Source organism: Ambystoma mexicanum, chromosome 3q, assembly GCF_040938575.1.
Source record: "Ambystoma mexicanum isolate Mex_15411 chromosome 3q, UKY_AmexF1_1, whole genome shotgun sequence".
NCBI lineage: Eukaryota > Metazoa > Chordata > Amphibia > Caudata > Ambystomatidae > Ambystoma > Ambystoma mexicanum.
The window spans coordinates 655,892,010-655,908,048 of NC_090926.1; positions in this window are offsets into that span (position 1 = coordinate 655,892,010).

The window sequence follows — 16,039 nt, forward strand, 5'->3', positions numbered from 1 at the left end:
TATATTTACTTTCTAAACAATTGTAAGACTAAAAGTAACATATCCCATCCATAATTGACTTCACTCGATACATATGGATTTGCAACATTGCCCCAGTTTTCTGCCACACCCCGTCATCAATATGGTGTGTTCAACATGAATCCTTCATAATAATGGGGACCCTCCCCACATTCCCCTCTTTAGTTAATACTTGAACTAATAAATCAAAATCATCTTCTTGTAGATCATCCCTAAAACCATCTCTTATCCTGGTCTCAATATGGGCATACTCCTCTGCTGAATCAACCCAACTCGTCCCCCCAACATTTTCACAATCTACCCACTGCTCCACAAAAGCATGCCAATTTGGTGTAGGCAACAAAACAGCTTCAGCTTGAGTACCCATATGGAAAGAAGTAGTGGTGGCCCCCACCTTGGACAGGGTTGCAGTCATCATGGCAGCAACTGTTGGTACCTGGGAAGAACAACATAGGATTGGTTGGCAGGAAGAAAAAAGAATACGTAAAAAGACAAACATAGGCATCAGAATCTTTGCACCAAGGCTCAGCCAGGTAGGTACCCACGAGAATAAAGAATCAATCTATGAGTCGTTGGAGATCTCAGCCTCAGTTTCCATGATCACTTTCAGTTTATGCAGGGCAGCAATAGTTCTGGTGAGCGTGTCATTTTTGGTGTCACTGGGAGGCAAATATCTGCATCAGATACTCCTGATTATCTGGCATACTCCGCCCTCCATTGCTGTCAAGAGGTTGAGTATGTACGGTTTATGCAGAGTTATGAGCCTCAGTGCCCATAATTCTTCCTTAATAGTATTAAACATTGACTCAGAGGTGTTCACGAAAGGTTTATATTGACATTTTTTAATGTCACATTTTCAAAATGCCATTTTTTCGACACCAAAATGGGGGAAACAAATTTGGAATGTTTTTTTCTTATTTTATTTTTTAAATGGGGGGTTCCCCCCAAACCCCTGTTTTTTTATTGACATTTTATTACTAAAAAAACAAAAATAAAACATATAAAATAAAAAAAAATCAGATTTATTTTTTTTCGGCAATTTTGTTTTGACAAAATGGCATTTCGAAAATGTGTTTTCAAAAGTTTAACTGGATACCTTCACAAAGAGCAAGAGTTCATACCAGGTCTCCTGGAGCCATTTGGCATTTGCCGCTGCTTGGACATCAGGTGCCAGGAGGGAGGTGAAAAAAGTCTTGGTGTGGCTAAACAGCCAATATTGATCAGGAATGTCTGCTTCAGCCTGTGAAGATGCTGCTGGAGGTTGTTGGACCTTTTCCTTCGTTGTAATTGTACAGAAATGTTGCCATCAAACAAAGTCTCCGATTTGTCTATATACGGTGGTTAAGCAGACACAAGGGTCACAGGGGACAAAGGGGGCACAGATATAATTTTGGACAGTGCACGGGCCACAATCTGGTGCCCTTCAGGAATCATAAGGATGGACACATGAAGGGTAGAGAGACAACACACATCTTGCCAGGCTGGAGGCAACTGCCTGAATGCATTCTGTCCACAGATCCGAAAGTTGTCTAGAAGGTCAGGTGTACCTCCAGACAAATATGCAATGCATAGCGTGTTACTGAAGTTCCCATTTGTGCCAATGGGCACATATGCCATCATCCTTAAAACATAGAGAAACATTTGTGTCAGTATCCTGACAGGTTATTCTGGCTCTTTGAGCCACATCAGATACTGCAAATGATTTGTCCATACTGTCCCACACTCTTTGTTTATTTGTGCCATCCCTTCTTCTGAAAATCCCCTCATACCTCCAGCTCTGCAACTCTTCACCCCTTGCTCTCATTAATGTTTAGAAAAAATAGCTCCTTCCAAGATCAGTTGAACTCTTTGAGTACACCAAATATGTGTGTGTTCTGCCAGGTCGCCCATTGAACAATTATCATCACTCGGTATGATTGATGCTGTAATTGACTACCCTTTAAACTGCCCTCAAACCCTGCACAGAGCTAAGTGCACTAGACGTAGCACATCTGCTACCTCTACCTCACTCGAGATGAATACCCTAGGAATGCCAGAGGCTTGGGGGATGAGAGAGTAGATGTAGCAATATCATATGGATTTCTCTCTCCACACCTTCCTCAAATGGCCATAGCTGCAAAAGCATGTGCATCATAAACAGGATCTTCTTTGAACTACTGATTGCAATCTCAATTCTACAGATTCCTGGATCCTCTGAAAGACCTAGTAATTTATGCGGCCACATACAGTCTCTGATGAACTGTAAAAAATACATAATCGCCAGATACCCTGGCCTCTGCCACATGTTTATTACCACAAAACAAATCACGAACCCCCTTTAACAATTTCAATATAAAGAGCGAAATAACATCTATTTCCTTGCGGGACTATAAACCTTGTCCCCTTTTGTACGCTGACATTCTTACTAGGTAACTCATTCTTCTTTCCGTCAAAAAATGCCCTGCTACATAAAGTTCATGTGCAGCAGCTTGTGTGGGTTGTGTTCAGGTTGCATTTGCAGTTTTAATATTGTATCTTTCTATATGTTTGAAGATCTAATATGAATGCATTCTAAACAATTGTAAGACTAAAAGTAAAATATCCCATCCATAGTTGAATCCATTCGATATATATGTAATTGCAACATTGCACCAGTTCCCTGCCACCCCCGTCATCAATATGGTGTGCACAACATGAACCCCTCGTAATAATGGACACCCTGCCTGGGCACCTCAACATTTTCACAATAAAACAATGTGCAAACCAGGTTCTATAAAAATAAAGGATCTTTAATTAAAATAACAGGCTCCAAATTGGTCAGGAACATTTTTAACAGCAAAATATTAAGGTTGAGGAATACGACTTTCAAATGGTAGAGAAGTGGCTTAAAAATCACTATTGTCCTTTAAAGGGAGAGGAAGGTTGCATGGCCTGTATTGTGTTTATTTCATAGCTCAACAGTGGCAAGTCATGCTTTTCAACTTTGAACTGTGTGTCTGGGTGAATTTGTCACTGAGGCGGGGTACATTCAGGAAGCTGCATTGACAGGATTCAACAACCCAATAGGGTATTGTATTGTGGGTTGAATTTGCTGTAAAACAGCTCGAGATATCGGGTCACCAGGCTTGACGACTTGGCAGCCACAGATGTGAAGAAAAAAGAAAAGCCCCCGGTGGTAAGAAGAATCCACTGGCTCAAGACTGTTTTGGGGTACTGCATCAGCGAATGCTAGGAGCTTTGAGGCTGGTATCCAGGCTGGAGATGTGTTGGCAACAATAAAAGACTTGCTGGGCCTCAGATGAGGATAAGGCAGAGCTTTGGCATTAGCCCTGAGCAAACCTCGGAGATGCAGACGTGGTCAAGCACTGAAATCGAAGATGACTATGGTGATTCCTTTAAAGCAGCTTCAACAGTGTCAGAGGTGCCCAGATGTGCATCCAAGCGTTTCAGAGATGCAGGGATGGCCAGGGTCACTTCCTTGGTTGTATGGGCGATGGGAGACCCAGTCTACAGCCTCATGACAAGTCAGGTGAGTCCTTTCTTCAGCCCTTCCCAAAAAGGACGGTTTGCAGAGATCACCTGCAGGGTGGTGTCACCTTTGGCGAGCACGTCCTGAGTACCAGTGTCTCAGTTGCAGTAGGCAAAAGAGTATGGCTCTTCCTTAGAGCTCCTAGTCTTCACCTCTCTGGCAGAGAACTTTGGAGTAGACTGTACTTTCAATCAGGTTCCAGTGAATCATTCTTTAAAAGTGTTCCAACGATGAATCAACTAACTGCCACAGTGGATTGGTCAAGATCAAGCTTGCTGTTAAGTGGTGAACCCAGGCTGCAGCAACACATGTGCTTTTCCTTCTGATGCCATACCCAGGGTGTTTTTTCTGCAGAAAGTGGGGAGGAAAAAAGTATAAGACTCCTCTGTGGACTGGATCTTTATTCTGGGCTACTCTAAGTCCACCCCCTTTCTCTGTCTGCCTATATCAAAAGGATTTCTGCAATCAGCACCCTGGTGTAAAGCTACCATTGTGAATGCAGAAGCACCTTTGAAATACCAGCTCCCAGCTGAAAGCCACCAGGGAGTGTTCCTGTTCCCAGAAGAATGTGGCAGCCTTCTCAGGGTATCACAGTCTAGTGGGCTCCCGCCCACTTGCTGCATGGGATCCCCATGGTTGTTGTGGACTCAGTCAGCTCCGAACGTTGAATACTCAACCGGCCCTCTCACGAATGAAGCACAGTTCACCAAGCTGACAGTAAAATTACATCAAATTCTTGTGACTGCATAATTGCAGAATCTCAACAGCCACCATTTCCAAACAAGATATGGTTTATAGTAAGTTTATATCAAAATAGCACAGGATAAACCTCCCTCATCTGATGTCATTCTGTCACAGTCCCTGTCTAACCCATGGCCCTTTAAATATTAGTCACTTCAGGACCCCACCACCTCCAAGTCCCTCTGATTTACCCGCATTTCAGGGCTTTTCTGCTCGTCCCATGTCATGGGAACAATGGTAACCGATGGTTTTGAAGATGCTGAGGAACTGGGCATTATGATTGAGGAGAAGAGCAATGTAGCTATCAATACTGCCCTCTTAATGCTTCGTGAACATTGGGTAGATATTCTGAATGTTGTGTCCAAATAAATCTCAATTGCGTCTCATGAAAATCCTGAATATCCAGTTATGCATGTTGTGCCTGCAATGTGCTCCTTATTCTGTACAGTGGGCCAGGAAAACAGGAAAGAGTTGGATCCGACACGATAATGATTACAGCAGTGTTCACAATGATTGCAGCAGGAAAAAAAACAGTGGTAAGCAATAGTAAAGAATAACGTAATGAAGAAGAAGGTCTCTAGTCACCATTCCTCAAAACTCCACAGAACCCTCCAGACCCAGCATCAATCTCGTTTCATTGTTTCTGCAAGTCACACTGTGAGCATCAACAGCTGCCACTGTGTCCGCTCGTGCACCTGGAGCAGTGCCAACACCCGTGTTGCTTGAGGTTGCTAGGTAGGTGTAACACACGTGATTGGGTGCATGTAATTCAAGATTATTTGTAAACAGCCTTCAAAATGACCTTTGTTAATCCTGAAGGCTGGATTCCCTCTTCTGTGCCATTCAAGGGCAGGGAGAATGTTCTTAATGAAATAGTGGAAGGCCACCCAGGCATCAATGATCTAAGCATGACCGAGACTCCTAGACTTATTGATCTGTAGTGCTACTGTGGTCCTCAGCAAATTGCAGAAATAAAGAAAAGAAAGATAAGTGGTCCATAGTCAGCCCCTTGTCCCCATTTTTACTTTCACAACATTTGTCAAATCCTAAAAATCTTCCTTTGTGTCACCCATGAGTTGGCACACAAGTTGTGTTCCCCGCACACAATTCAGGAGTCCTGACAAATCATTTCTCTTTCTAAACTGGGTTTAAGAGATCAACATGCTCTCCCCAAGAATACTGCAAAAGCCAGTCCCCGGATGCACGATGAATGGCATGCTTCATACAGATGGGTCATGCATTAATAGAGCCGGGGGTTAATGGTCTGTTTACCAGAGCAATTCTATTCAGAAGCATAATCATTATTTAAACAGTCTGGGGAGCGAAGGGCCTGTCTCTATAGGGGTCGGGAGAAGCTGGGCCCTGCGATGTGTGAAGTTCATTGTGTACACAAAATGGCCATTCATAGCCCCCTCTCCATAAGGAAGATTCAGCCAACAAGGCCTTGCCTGTGCCCCCCTCCATTCAGAGATGTTTTTGGAGCAAAGCTACAACAAACCACCCAATTCATGTGACAAATCTATTTCATGTTGTCGCTGCTGGTAATCTGGAGCAGACTGGGAACGCAGTTAATCATTGATGTTGCTCGCGCTTGCTGCTGATCCCGGGAAAGGGAAGACAGTTTGCTTTTGTTTTAGTACTTTCGCAGTTTTTCTTTAGAATCGTGTGTTGTCAAACGTGTCGAAATCGTGCCGGTGTGAGGTGCAGGCCCAGGAGTCGCAGATCAGAAATAATGACAAGATGGCGCTTGCAACCTTGGAGGTCCACGAGAAAAGCGAGGAGACACATGACGCGCACCTTCAGAAGGCTAGGAGTGTTTTCAAATAAAGTTGCCTTCAAAGGTTATGCTAATCTGATGATTACTCAAATTATGACGAAAATAGGGAATTTATGAAAAGCAACGTTGATGTTCTCTTCTAAACAGTACTCCCTCAAAGGCATAACTCGTCTCAAACAATTATTTACTGAGAATTACATACAGCCTTTAGGGTCTGTTGTAGTCAGGGCCTTTCGACCTTTTCAGCTGAAATGGGCCTCTGGGCTCTTGGGGGCCTTGAGCAACTGCGACATGTTAGCAGTCTAATGGCACAGAAACAGACCTTTATTTCGGAACATTACAGACTCCCTTTTGCTGAATCCGTAGGCCGTCAACTCCATCTTATCACCTCGTTGTCTTTTTACTCTGGTTTCCCGGACATCGGCACCCTTCACAGAAAGATGAGAATTGCCCAGAGTGGACCGCTTGCATTTGCACTTTGCAAACATATCACCTCCGGGCAATTTTCGTTATTTGCACTGTAGAGTGCAAGATGGAAGTGTGAAAGGGTGTTAGAATCACCAAAACTCCTCCCTTTTGCACTCAACAATGCAAACTGAGTAAACTCCACATGCCATGTACGCATGGCAGGCAGCGTTTGAAACACTTTCCTATGTAATGCTCCTGCTTTTTGCTGGTGTAAAAAGTAGATTTATTACATAGGAAATCCTTGGTTTCACACCAGCATGAGAATTTCATACCGGCTTAAAAGGGAGATGGAAATGTGACTTATTTTCTGCACCAGCCCTCCATCTTCAAAAACAATGAAAATGCCCCAGAGCGTGAAGGAAGGCGTTACGGCAGGCGTACAACCTTTAACCCTGTCTCTTTCACACTCTTGAGCCCGTTAGTGTTTCTGCTCCTCTACAGCTAGCTGGCTCCAGTGGTAGTCTGCAGCTATTCTTTTGACATATTTAAAATGTAAGCATGGACTGCGTGAGACTGCTGTAGAGGAGGTCCCAGATATGACCCGCACCCCTGTCCCCCATTGCAAGTTGCCAGTAAGGTACTCGCTGTGGTACGTGACGTATGAGGAGCAAATAAACCAACAGAGAGCCGCACTGGGACTCTGCCCCTTGTACGTAAGGAGATCAATACCGGTTGAAGCAGCCATAACGCGAATACCCTGGGCAGCACGATACCCTATCAGACAGCCATACCAGCTACTGATACGAAATGAGGAATACCTGCACACGGTCCACGAGGAGACCCCTAAGGCCTTAATGGAAGGCCAATGAAAATAAACCAAGGGCCCGAGCAGCCCCGAGAACAAACAGACTTGGCTACTGAAAGCACGAATGCCAGTACTAGTAACCGTAAGGATAATAATAATGGATGCAGGGGAGAGACATTGTTAAAACATAAGAGAATGGTGCCATAAGGCAAGATGGAAGCAACCGCCCTGTTGAATGGGTGTAAATAAGCTTGAAATGCAAGATGCTATGAAATCGATGCTGCTTGCAATGCTTAGTAGAAGAGTAGAGCGGCAAGCGCCAACCATATATCTACCTCAATACTGCACAATGTACACGTGCGACTCCATTTTGTCAAAGCAGAAATGTACCCAGGCGGCCTAAGGCCTGACAGGCCGAGTTTAGAAACCCAGCAAAGACCAGAGAAGGAGCGGAATCGAAACTCAACAAAGAGAGGCTTATGCCGGGGAGATCGAGGTCAACCAGAGAAGGGGAGGTGAGCATGAGCTCAAGAGACTCCAACTACAGAGAATATCAGCCCGACCGTGAAGGTCAAGATAAGAGAGGCCCATGCAGGTGGCCAAGCGCACACAGAATTAAATACACAAAAGGTTGGAAACTGAAACAGATTCACAGTGAACCAACATGTGACCAGACAGGCGCGAAGATGTACCACCACCTGATGTCATCCAGAACCAGACGGTGCCATAACTTTTCCTAATAAGAGACTACAAATCCGAGGCCATACCCAGCCAACTAATTGACACACAGCCCTAAAACACTGATTGATGGAAGGGAGGAAGGGTGAATCTTGGGACACTAGGCACCTGGGTGTCTACTCTAAAGCTGCTAATTAAAATGGAGATTTATGTTTAGGGGTGTAACTTGCCCAATCACAAGGGACCATGTAATCTAGGGTCCTATAGACACTGTAACCAATGAGACGTCATACTTATAGTGATGTCAATCACGTGTGGTGTAGAGGGAAGGGCATAGACGCCCACCCGATAAGAGTTATCCAATCCACTTGCGTTATTTCCATATACAGATATAGCACCTATACTTAAGTTACCTTTCCCAACCAATTGTATTGCATGATGATTTTTTTGTAGAACTAGACGTCAATGGTGACAGATTTTCCCCATAAAAGAGGCTGTTGGACTAATGTTCGGGGAAGTCGGGGTGAGGCAGGTGATCGTGATGCTGCTGATTAATATTCGCTGATGTATGTATCATTAAACAGACTTCCCTTTGCCAATTTATTGAGTCCTGATTATTGGATCTTGCCGGAGTATGTGAATCCTGCACTCTGTCCTCGCCTGGTGCAGCTATCTTGTATAACTAGTTTTCGAGGGTGAGTGCTGACCAATGGGCCCATCAGTAATTTCCTCTCCTCGTTAACACTTGGTAGCATGAGGATGGTTTCGGCCATCGATTATAGATTATCGATTGATATAGTATGAGACACCTTTAGACCGGTGGCACGAAGTAACTCTGGGCCTTCGGTTACATCACGAGTCCTTTCGCTATTCCGGCTGAGTAGGCTGAGAAGCTCCCCGTGGACAATGATAGTGCAATCATTCCCAAAAAATCTGCAGTGGGTCTGAAGGAACCCGCCTTTCCAAGCATAACCCTTCTCATTCCCACGGGCAGCAGATCGGACGAAAACCATAAAAGCAGGAAGAGGAAGGGGCAGTGATCCTGAAGTTCCAGAGAGGAAAAGAGGTGATCGGTGAGTGAAAACAACAAAACTCGTTACCTTGGCAAATGTCTTATAGGCCTTAGAGTAAGAAGGGGAAAGGTAACGTAGGGTGGTGGAGAAGATTAATGCAGTTAAAAGTAGGAAAGACTGTAGAGATATAAAGGGTAAAAACCCGGGCACCTGAAGTAATTGGGAGGAATACCGGGGGGGCACCTGAGAAAAAAACTGTAAGGAATACCGGGGGGGCACCCAAGAAAAAAACTGTAAGGAATACCGGGGGGGCACCCGAGAAAAAAACTGTAAGGAATACCGGGGGGGCACCCGAGAGAAAACTGTAAAATTTGCCTTGTTCCTGCGCTTTAAAGAGTGGTCAGAAGGAACTTGAACCCAGAGCCCACAGAGGGGGGACTTTAGGCTACGATGACATTTAAAGACGTCATAAAGGGGTCACTTCAAATCCCATGACGGGGTAACAATTAGAAGGCAGGTATACGTATGACCAGCTGGTATCCGTCTAGTCTGTCAAGCGTCTGTCCTATATGTTCTGTGTATGCTGAATGTGGAATTATTGTGTTATTAATTGATGGCAATGTATTTTTGCTTTACGCGATTCTGTAAATGAGAGGGAATCACCACTGAATTGATGTGTTTTGAGTAAAACTGTTGGTATAAAATTTTGCGGAAAAATTGGATTGGAGCTCGCGTATGTGGTGCTTGCTCATAATAGCGTAAAGTTGAAAAACTGTATGAACATTGTTGATGACAACATTAAGGATGGAAGAAGTTACCCCACTTGCACACTTATGCAAGCAGTTGCCAAAGCACACAACAAAATTGAAGAAATATAGCCAGGAGTGGGTTAAGGGCACCGCAAATAAAATTTTTATGCTGTGGCACCAAATGGGTCATTGTCAAAGGCTGTTTTACAGCACATGACCACCTTCCTACATGCCACATATAGCGGGAAGAAGCTCGAAAAACGCCTTGCTGTTCTCGAGCTTTGGAAAATGTTTGAACAAACAAAAGAAGAAGAACCCCCTGCAGACTGGATATTAAATGTATGTACAGAGGAGGGTGAGGCGCCACCTGCCCCGCCGGAACCAGTTGTTGAGGGAAGTAAGTCGGAGGGTATTTACCCACTAAGAGAGCTTAAGGCAGCCACAGGTTATAGCAACCCTGCATATGAGTCACCTGCATGTAGCAGTGACGAGATGAAAGAGAAGGAACAGGAAATTGACTCGGCCTCCACAGTCCCATGGGGAAAAGAGAGGCGAGGTGAGGAAAGGAAGGACCAGGCACAAACGAGTGCACCTCTAGATAAGGAGAGAGAGGGAAAGAAGCGGAAAGGAACCAATGAGTTAACATGTACAAAGGACAAATGGATAGGAGGGCAGATACTATTGAGGTTAGATGGAAAAGGAAGTGATGGTGCAAGGCCGAGTGAACGGTCTGATGAGGTGCAAAGAAAGGAAAGGGAAAAAGAAGTGGACATAAGAAACGAAAGGGCAAGAAAGAAGGATAGGTTGCAACAAGAACAACTATATCGCGAAGAGCAAGGTATACCGCTCAGTCGCCCGCAATATGCAGCCTATGAAAAGTACAGGCAGAACATGCTTAGGTTAGAGGAAGAGAAGAAAGTGCACGAAAGAAAGGTAAAAAAAGCGAGAAGACGAGGAAAGTAGAAGGGCAAAAGAATGTAGAAATGAATGGATGAGGGGAGTAGATAAGGCTAGAGAGGAAGCGAAGAAGCAGAGAGAAATGGATGAGGAAGCAGAGCGTAAACGCAGGCAAAGGGCGCAAGATTTAGAATATTTGCAACAGGAAGTTAAAAAACCCAATCCTGTTATAGACTGGGAAGACATAGAAGAATTCTTTCCTGAAAACGATGCGGTACCAAGTACAAGCAGGACAATTATTGATGATGACTTCGACACCTGAAGCATTGGGGAAACAATTGATAAAATATATGTTGAGATGGGACTGGAACGAATCTCCCGAGGAGGAAGGGAAGATGAGCGCTTAGAGAACAATAGTAAGAGTGGGGGACGTTCCCTAGATAGACTAGAAGATGGGCAGAACGAAGATGAGGCAAGAAGTTGTGCAAGCTGGGAGTATTCAGAGTCAGACTCCGATGGAGAAGCGGAGGAAGTGATGTATGACGAAGGGAGGCGGTGTGAAACGTGGCTCCCAGGGAGTCGAGAGGTATGGTGGTCAGACACGGGGGCGAGTCCATAAGTAGGACACCGAAGTCCACTGGACAGTCCAGCCGAGATGAAGACACGCGCCCCGGTCAGAGGGGAGCGTCGGCACCTGCCTATACTGATAAATTAAGAGCATTGCCAGGTAGACGGCAAGGCCGAATGCCACCTAGGCAAGAGACCGAGGGGGGTGAAGAGAAGAGAAAGGAAGATTGTGCATTCCAATTCCCACTGTTAGAAAAGGGGGGAGCAAGACCGCAATATATTCCATGGCCACACATGGACCAGGAGAATCTCAAAAATAAGCTTCCAATGTTGACATCGGGAGCCGGGAAGTGGATACATGAGCTAAAAAAAATGACGGGTGCGTCACCCTAGCCATAGGGGACATCAAGGGTCTCCTAATTGCTATGCTCGGAGAAAGAGCAGACGATGTGTGGAAATGGCAGGCTACCCTAGGGTAACCCTAACTAACACCTCTCATGACGGAGCGCCATTTAATAACTGTAGAGTAGCAGTATGGAAAGCGCTGCGTACGCTGTATCCAGACACGTCTGATATGGGAGCTATAATGACTCGAAAAATGAAGGAGTCAGAGGATCCGTTGCTTTATATCCAGAATTTTCAAGACGCGTGGGTGCTCGAAACGCATGAGTCTTGGACGAAATCAATCCCTTTATTCTACCATATATTGTGCCAAGGGTTACCAGAACCGGTGCAAAAACAGCTAAAAAAATTGGTAGGAATAGAAGCTAAACCGTGGCCTGAGATTCAGTTGACAATGCACATTACTGTAGGTTGTTGCAAGAACAGAATCGAAAGAAAGAGGCAACGCATAAGGGAGAAGAGGCGAAGCTAGTACAAAGGAATCTCTCAAAATATGCTCTCGAGGGAGCCATGCTAACAAGCCCAGCGAATCAAGTGCACAGCGTGCAGCTAAGCCGCCCCAGAGTAAGCAGGGTAACGCGTGATATTACCCGAGAGGAAGGGGATTTGGAGGAAGAGGATGGCAGAGCAATCAGGGAGGCTTTAGAAGTAACCAAGGAGGTTTTCAAAATGTTCAAGGTGGTATCCAGAGCGCACCAATGGGCAGTCCAGCTATGCCAGATGGACAGATGGCCTGACCACCGCCAGTGTGTTGGCTATGTGGAGTGACAGGACATGTGGCGCGCATGTGCAGAAGCCAAGGCATGTGGCAGAACAACCAAGGGATGGGTACAGGCATGGTGAATCAACCTTCTACCCCACAACAGGACAATGCACAAAACTTGCATCAAGGTGCACAGCAAGTGGTCCAACCACTGAACATGGGGAATATACCGCAGGGACAACCCCAGCAGACACTGCCGCAAGTGGTTCAGGGCACTAATTCAGGTGGAGGAAACCCACAGGTGTACAATGGACCGAACCTATATATGAAATAGGACGGCTCACAGGGAACTCTGATGTGTTCTATCCTATCAGTGACACCAGACCCTAACAGGGAACCAAGGGTAAATGCCACCATAGAGGGGAAAAAATATTCCTTCTTAGTTGACGCGGGTGCAACACGCTCGTGCATACGGGAAGGCAAGGCAATAGATACCCAGAGTTTTACTGGAGCTCATGGCAGAGTTCCCTTTACTGATGCACTCCCAGTTTCCGTGGGAGAGTGCGACATGAATGTACCTTTATTGTATTCTCGTCAGTCCCCAGTAAATATAATCGGTCGGGACTTGATGACAAAGTTGAATATGACCATCTCATTCACTGAGGATGGCATAGTGTTCTCCACCCCAGGAAAGCATTATTCAAACGTGTGCGAAATGATCAGAGCATACTCTGGATGTGCAGCTATGAGAGCTGTACCGCTGGAGCCAGAAGTATTTGCATATGGCGTACGAGTGCTTATGGTGGGGTTGCCAGGCCTCGCAGACAAAACTATGAGAACTCCGGATTAGTTTCTATTCAGACCAAGAATACCCATGCACGAAGAGGAGGGACAAGTATTTCCCTTAATGATACACTCTGCCACAGTGCGAGGAAAAGTGGTATTGGTTGAGGGATGTGAAGATGAGGGCATACCTTGGTGTGCGATTAGCGCCATCGAAGAAGGGTATCGAGTGACTGACATCACCGATGACGATCTGTTCGAAGAACACCATGACCTAGAAGAGATGCGGGTGGAAGTGAGTCTCATATTTTGGGTCAAAATGATCAGGCGGGAGGTACCGCAGAGGATGATGTTAGCATTAGTACGTCCAGAATACTTTGATAACGACATGGCCCTGGTGCCGGCCAAGGTATGGACTACAGGGCCCTATGACATAGGTCTCCTGAAAGGGGCTCATGAAGTAAAAATTAAACTGAAACCAGGGGCACGACACTATTCCATGTCCAGAGAAGCGGATGAAGAGATTGCAAAGACAATCTCTGCCATGATGGAGCAGGGCATCCTTGTGACATCAGAATCACCTTGCAACACGATGATTTATCCAGTCAAGAAATCAAAGGGAGGGTCTTGGCGTTTAATCCAGGATTTACGAGCATTGAACGACATAGTCGAAGCCGAATTCCCTCTAGTCCCTAATCCATCCACAATTTTGTGCAACATACCCACTGAGTCAAAATACTTCACAGTGATCAATTTGAAAAATGTTCTCGATTCCATTGCACCGTGACTCACAAGACCTGACGTCATTTACGTTCAGACAAATGCGCCTGAAAAGTACGAGGCTGCCACAGCGGTATTGCGAGTCTCCATCCATTTTCAACAGAGTCCTGCAAATGGACCTAAGCAATATTGTGGTGGTCAGTGTGGTTTCGCAGTATGTAGATGACATTCCATTCTGCAGCATCACTGAAGAGCAATGCCGACAGGACTTTGTCCAGCTATTGCCTATACTGGCTGAGAAAGGATACAAAGTAGACAAGGACAAGTTGCAGTACTGCCAACAGGAGGTGTTGTACATAGGGCAACTAATCTCACATGAGGGGAAAAAGGTAACCCCAGAAAGGGCCGAGGCTATCATGCACACGGCCATGCCGCGCACAATAAAGCAAATGCAATTTTCTTAGGCTTGTGCAATTATGTCAGAGCATGGGTCTTTGACTACAGCTCATATACCAAGCCCTTGTTACAAGCCCTTAAAAAGGCCCAGGCAACAAGAGAAGACATTGAATGGAATGAAGAAATGGAGAAGGGGTTTACAGAACTCAAGGGGGCAATTTGTAAGGCCCCAGTTCTCGGGGTTCCTAATTATGCAGAGGAATTCTATCTGTTCTCTCATACCGATGGCAGTTTAATGACAGCAGTGCTCGTGCAGTGAACCTCATTGGGATATAAACTTCTAGCATATTACAGCGGGAGTCTGGACCCTGTCATGAAGGGCCACTTCCTGTGCGAACAAAATTTATCTGCCGCCGCGTTCGCCATTGAGAAGGCGTCATCCATTGTGATGGGGTGCTCCATGACATTATATTTTGAGCACTCACTATTCGCCATACTAGAGAAGCCAAAGGGCACTCTGACTTCGTAAAGAACATCAGCCTACGAGGTGATTATCTCTAATCCATCGATCAAAATAGTGCGATGCAAAACGGTGAACCCTGCTATGTTTATAGCCGAGCCAGTCACAGAGGCAGAACCTGTGCATGACTGTGCAAACTATGAAGAATACTATGATGAGATCCCCAGGGTCAAGGAAAATGCCCTGCCAAGTGGAGAGATCGTCTTTATTGACGGGTCATCAAGAATTGACCAAGATGACGGGCAAAGGTATACAGGCGTGGCCGTAATCAAACACATGGCGAATGGAGAGTTCCGAGTACTTGTCAGTGCGCAAATACCATCTCACTATTCGGCACAGGCTGCAGAACTAGTGGCATTGATACTCGCCATCGAGAACCATGCAGACCAGGAAGTAACAGTGTACAGCGACTCCGCCTATGTGACGTCAACAGTGCACGCAGGATTAGCGCACTGGAAGAGGAGGGGCTACCTCCGAGCAGACGGCACGCCAGTGCAACACGCAGCCTTGTTGGACAGGCTGATCAAAGCACTACAGCTCCCAGTGGGCATAGCGGTCGTAAAATGCGCCGCTCATACCAAAGGGACAGATTTTGTGTCACGTGGAAATCATGAAGCGGACACGGAAGCCAAAAGTATGGCATCCAAAACTGAAACAATCATGGACGTGGATGTGGCACGTACCCATGAATGAATGATGGTAGCACGAGCCACTCCAGAAGCCTATAGCAATATGCGGCAATATCAATTAATGGAGCTCCAGGGGAAGGCACCTCAGGAGGAGAAAAATGTATTGAAGCGTCGAGAGTGTTCTTTAAACCCCTCTGACGGATTTTGGAGTCAAGACAGCACTGTTAAACCAGTAATGCCTGTCACCCTTCTAAAAGTAGCGCTAGAACAGCTTCACTACCCCATTCATATGTCAAAAGAAAATCTTGCTGCAACGCTTGCGGAAGACTGGTGTATACCGAATTTAGCCAAGCATGTTGCATTCTTTATGGTAAACTGCATTATCTGCCAGCAATTCACTTCTGGGCACAAATTAAAAGTAGTGAGAGGAGTCATCCCCAGACCAAATGGACCTTTCCAGCACCTACATATTGATTATGTCGATATGATTCAGGTGTGTAATGGGTACAGGTATCTACTTGTGGTGGTGTGTCCCTTCTCCAGATGGGTAGAAGCAGGCCCCTATACACACCCTGATGCTGCCTGTGCTGCTAAATTCGTGGTGAGGGAGGTTTTCCCTAGATGGGGGGTGCGCGAGGTAATGAGATCTGATAATGGGGCACATTTTGTAAATGCAGTATTTGAGCAGATTAGCTTGTTGCTTGGTATAAAGCACACATTCTCGT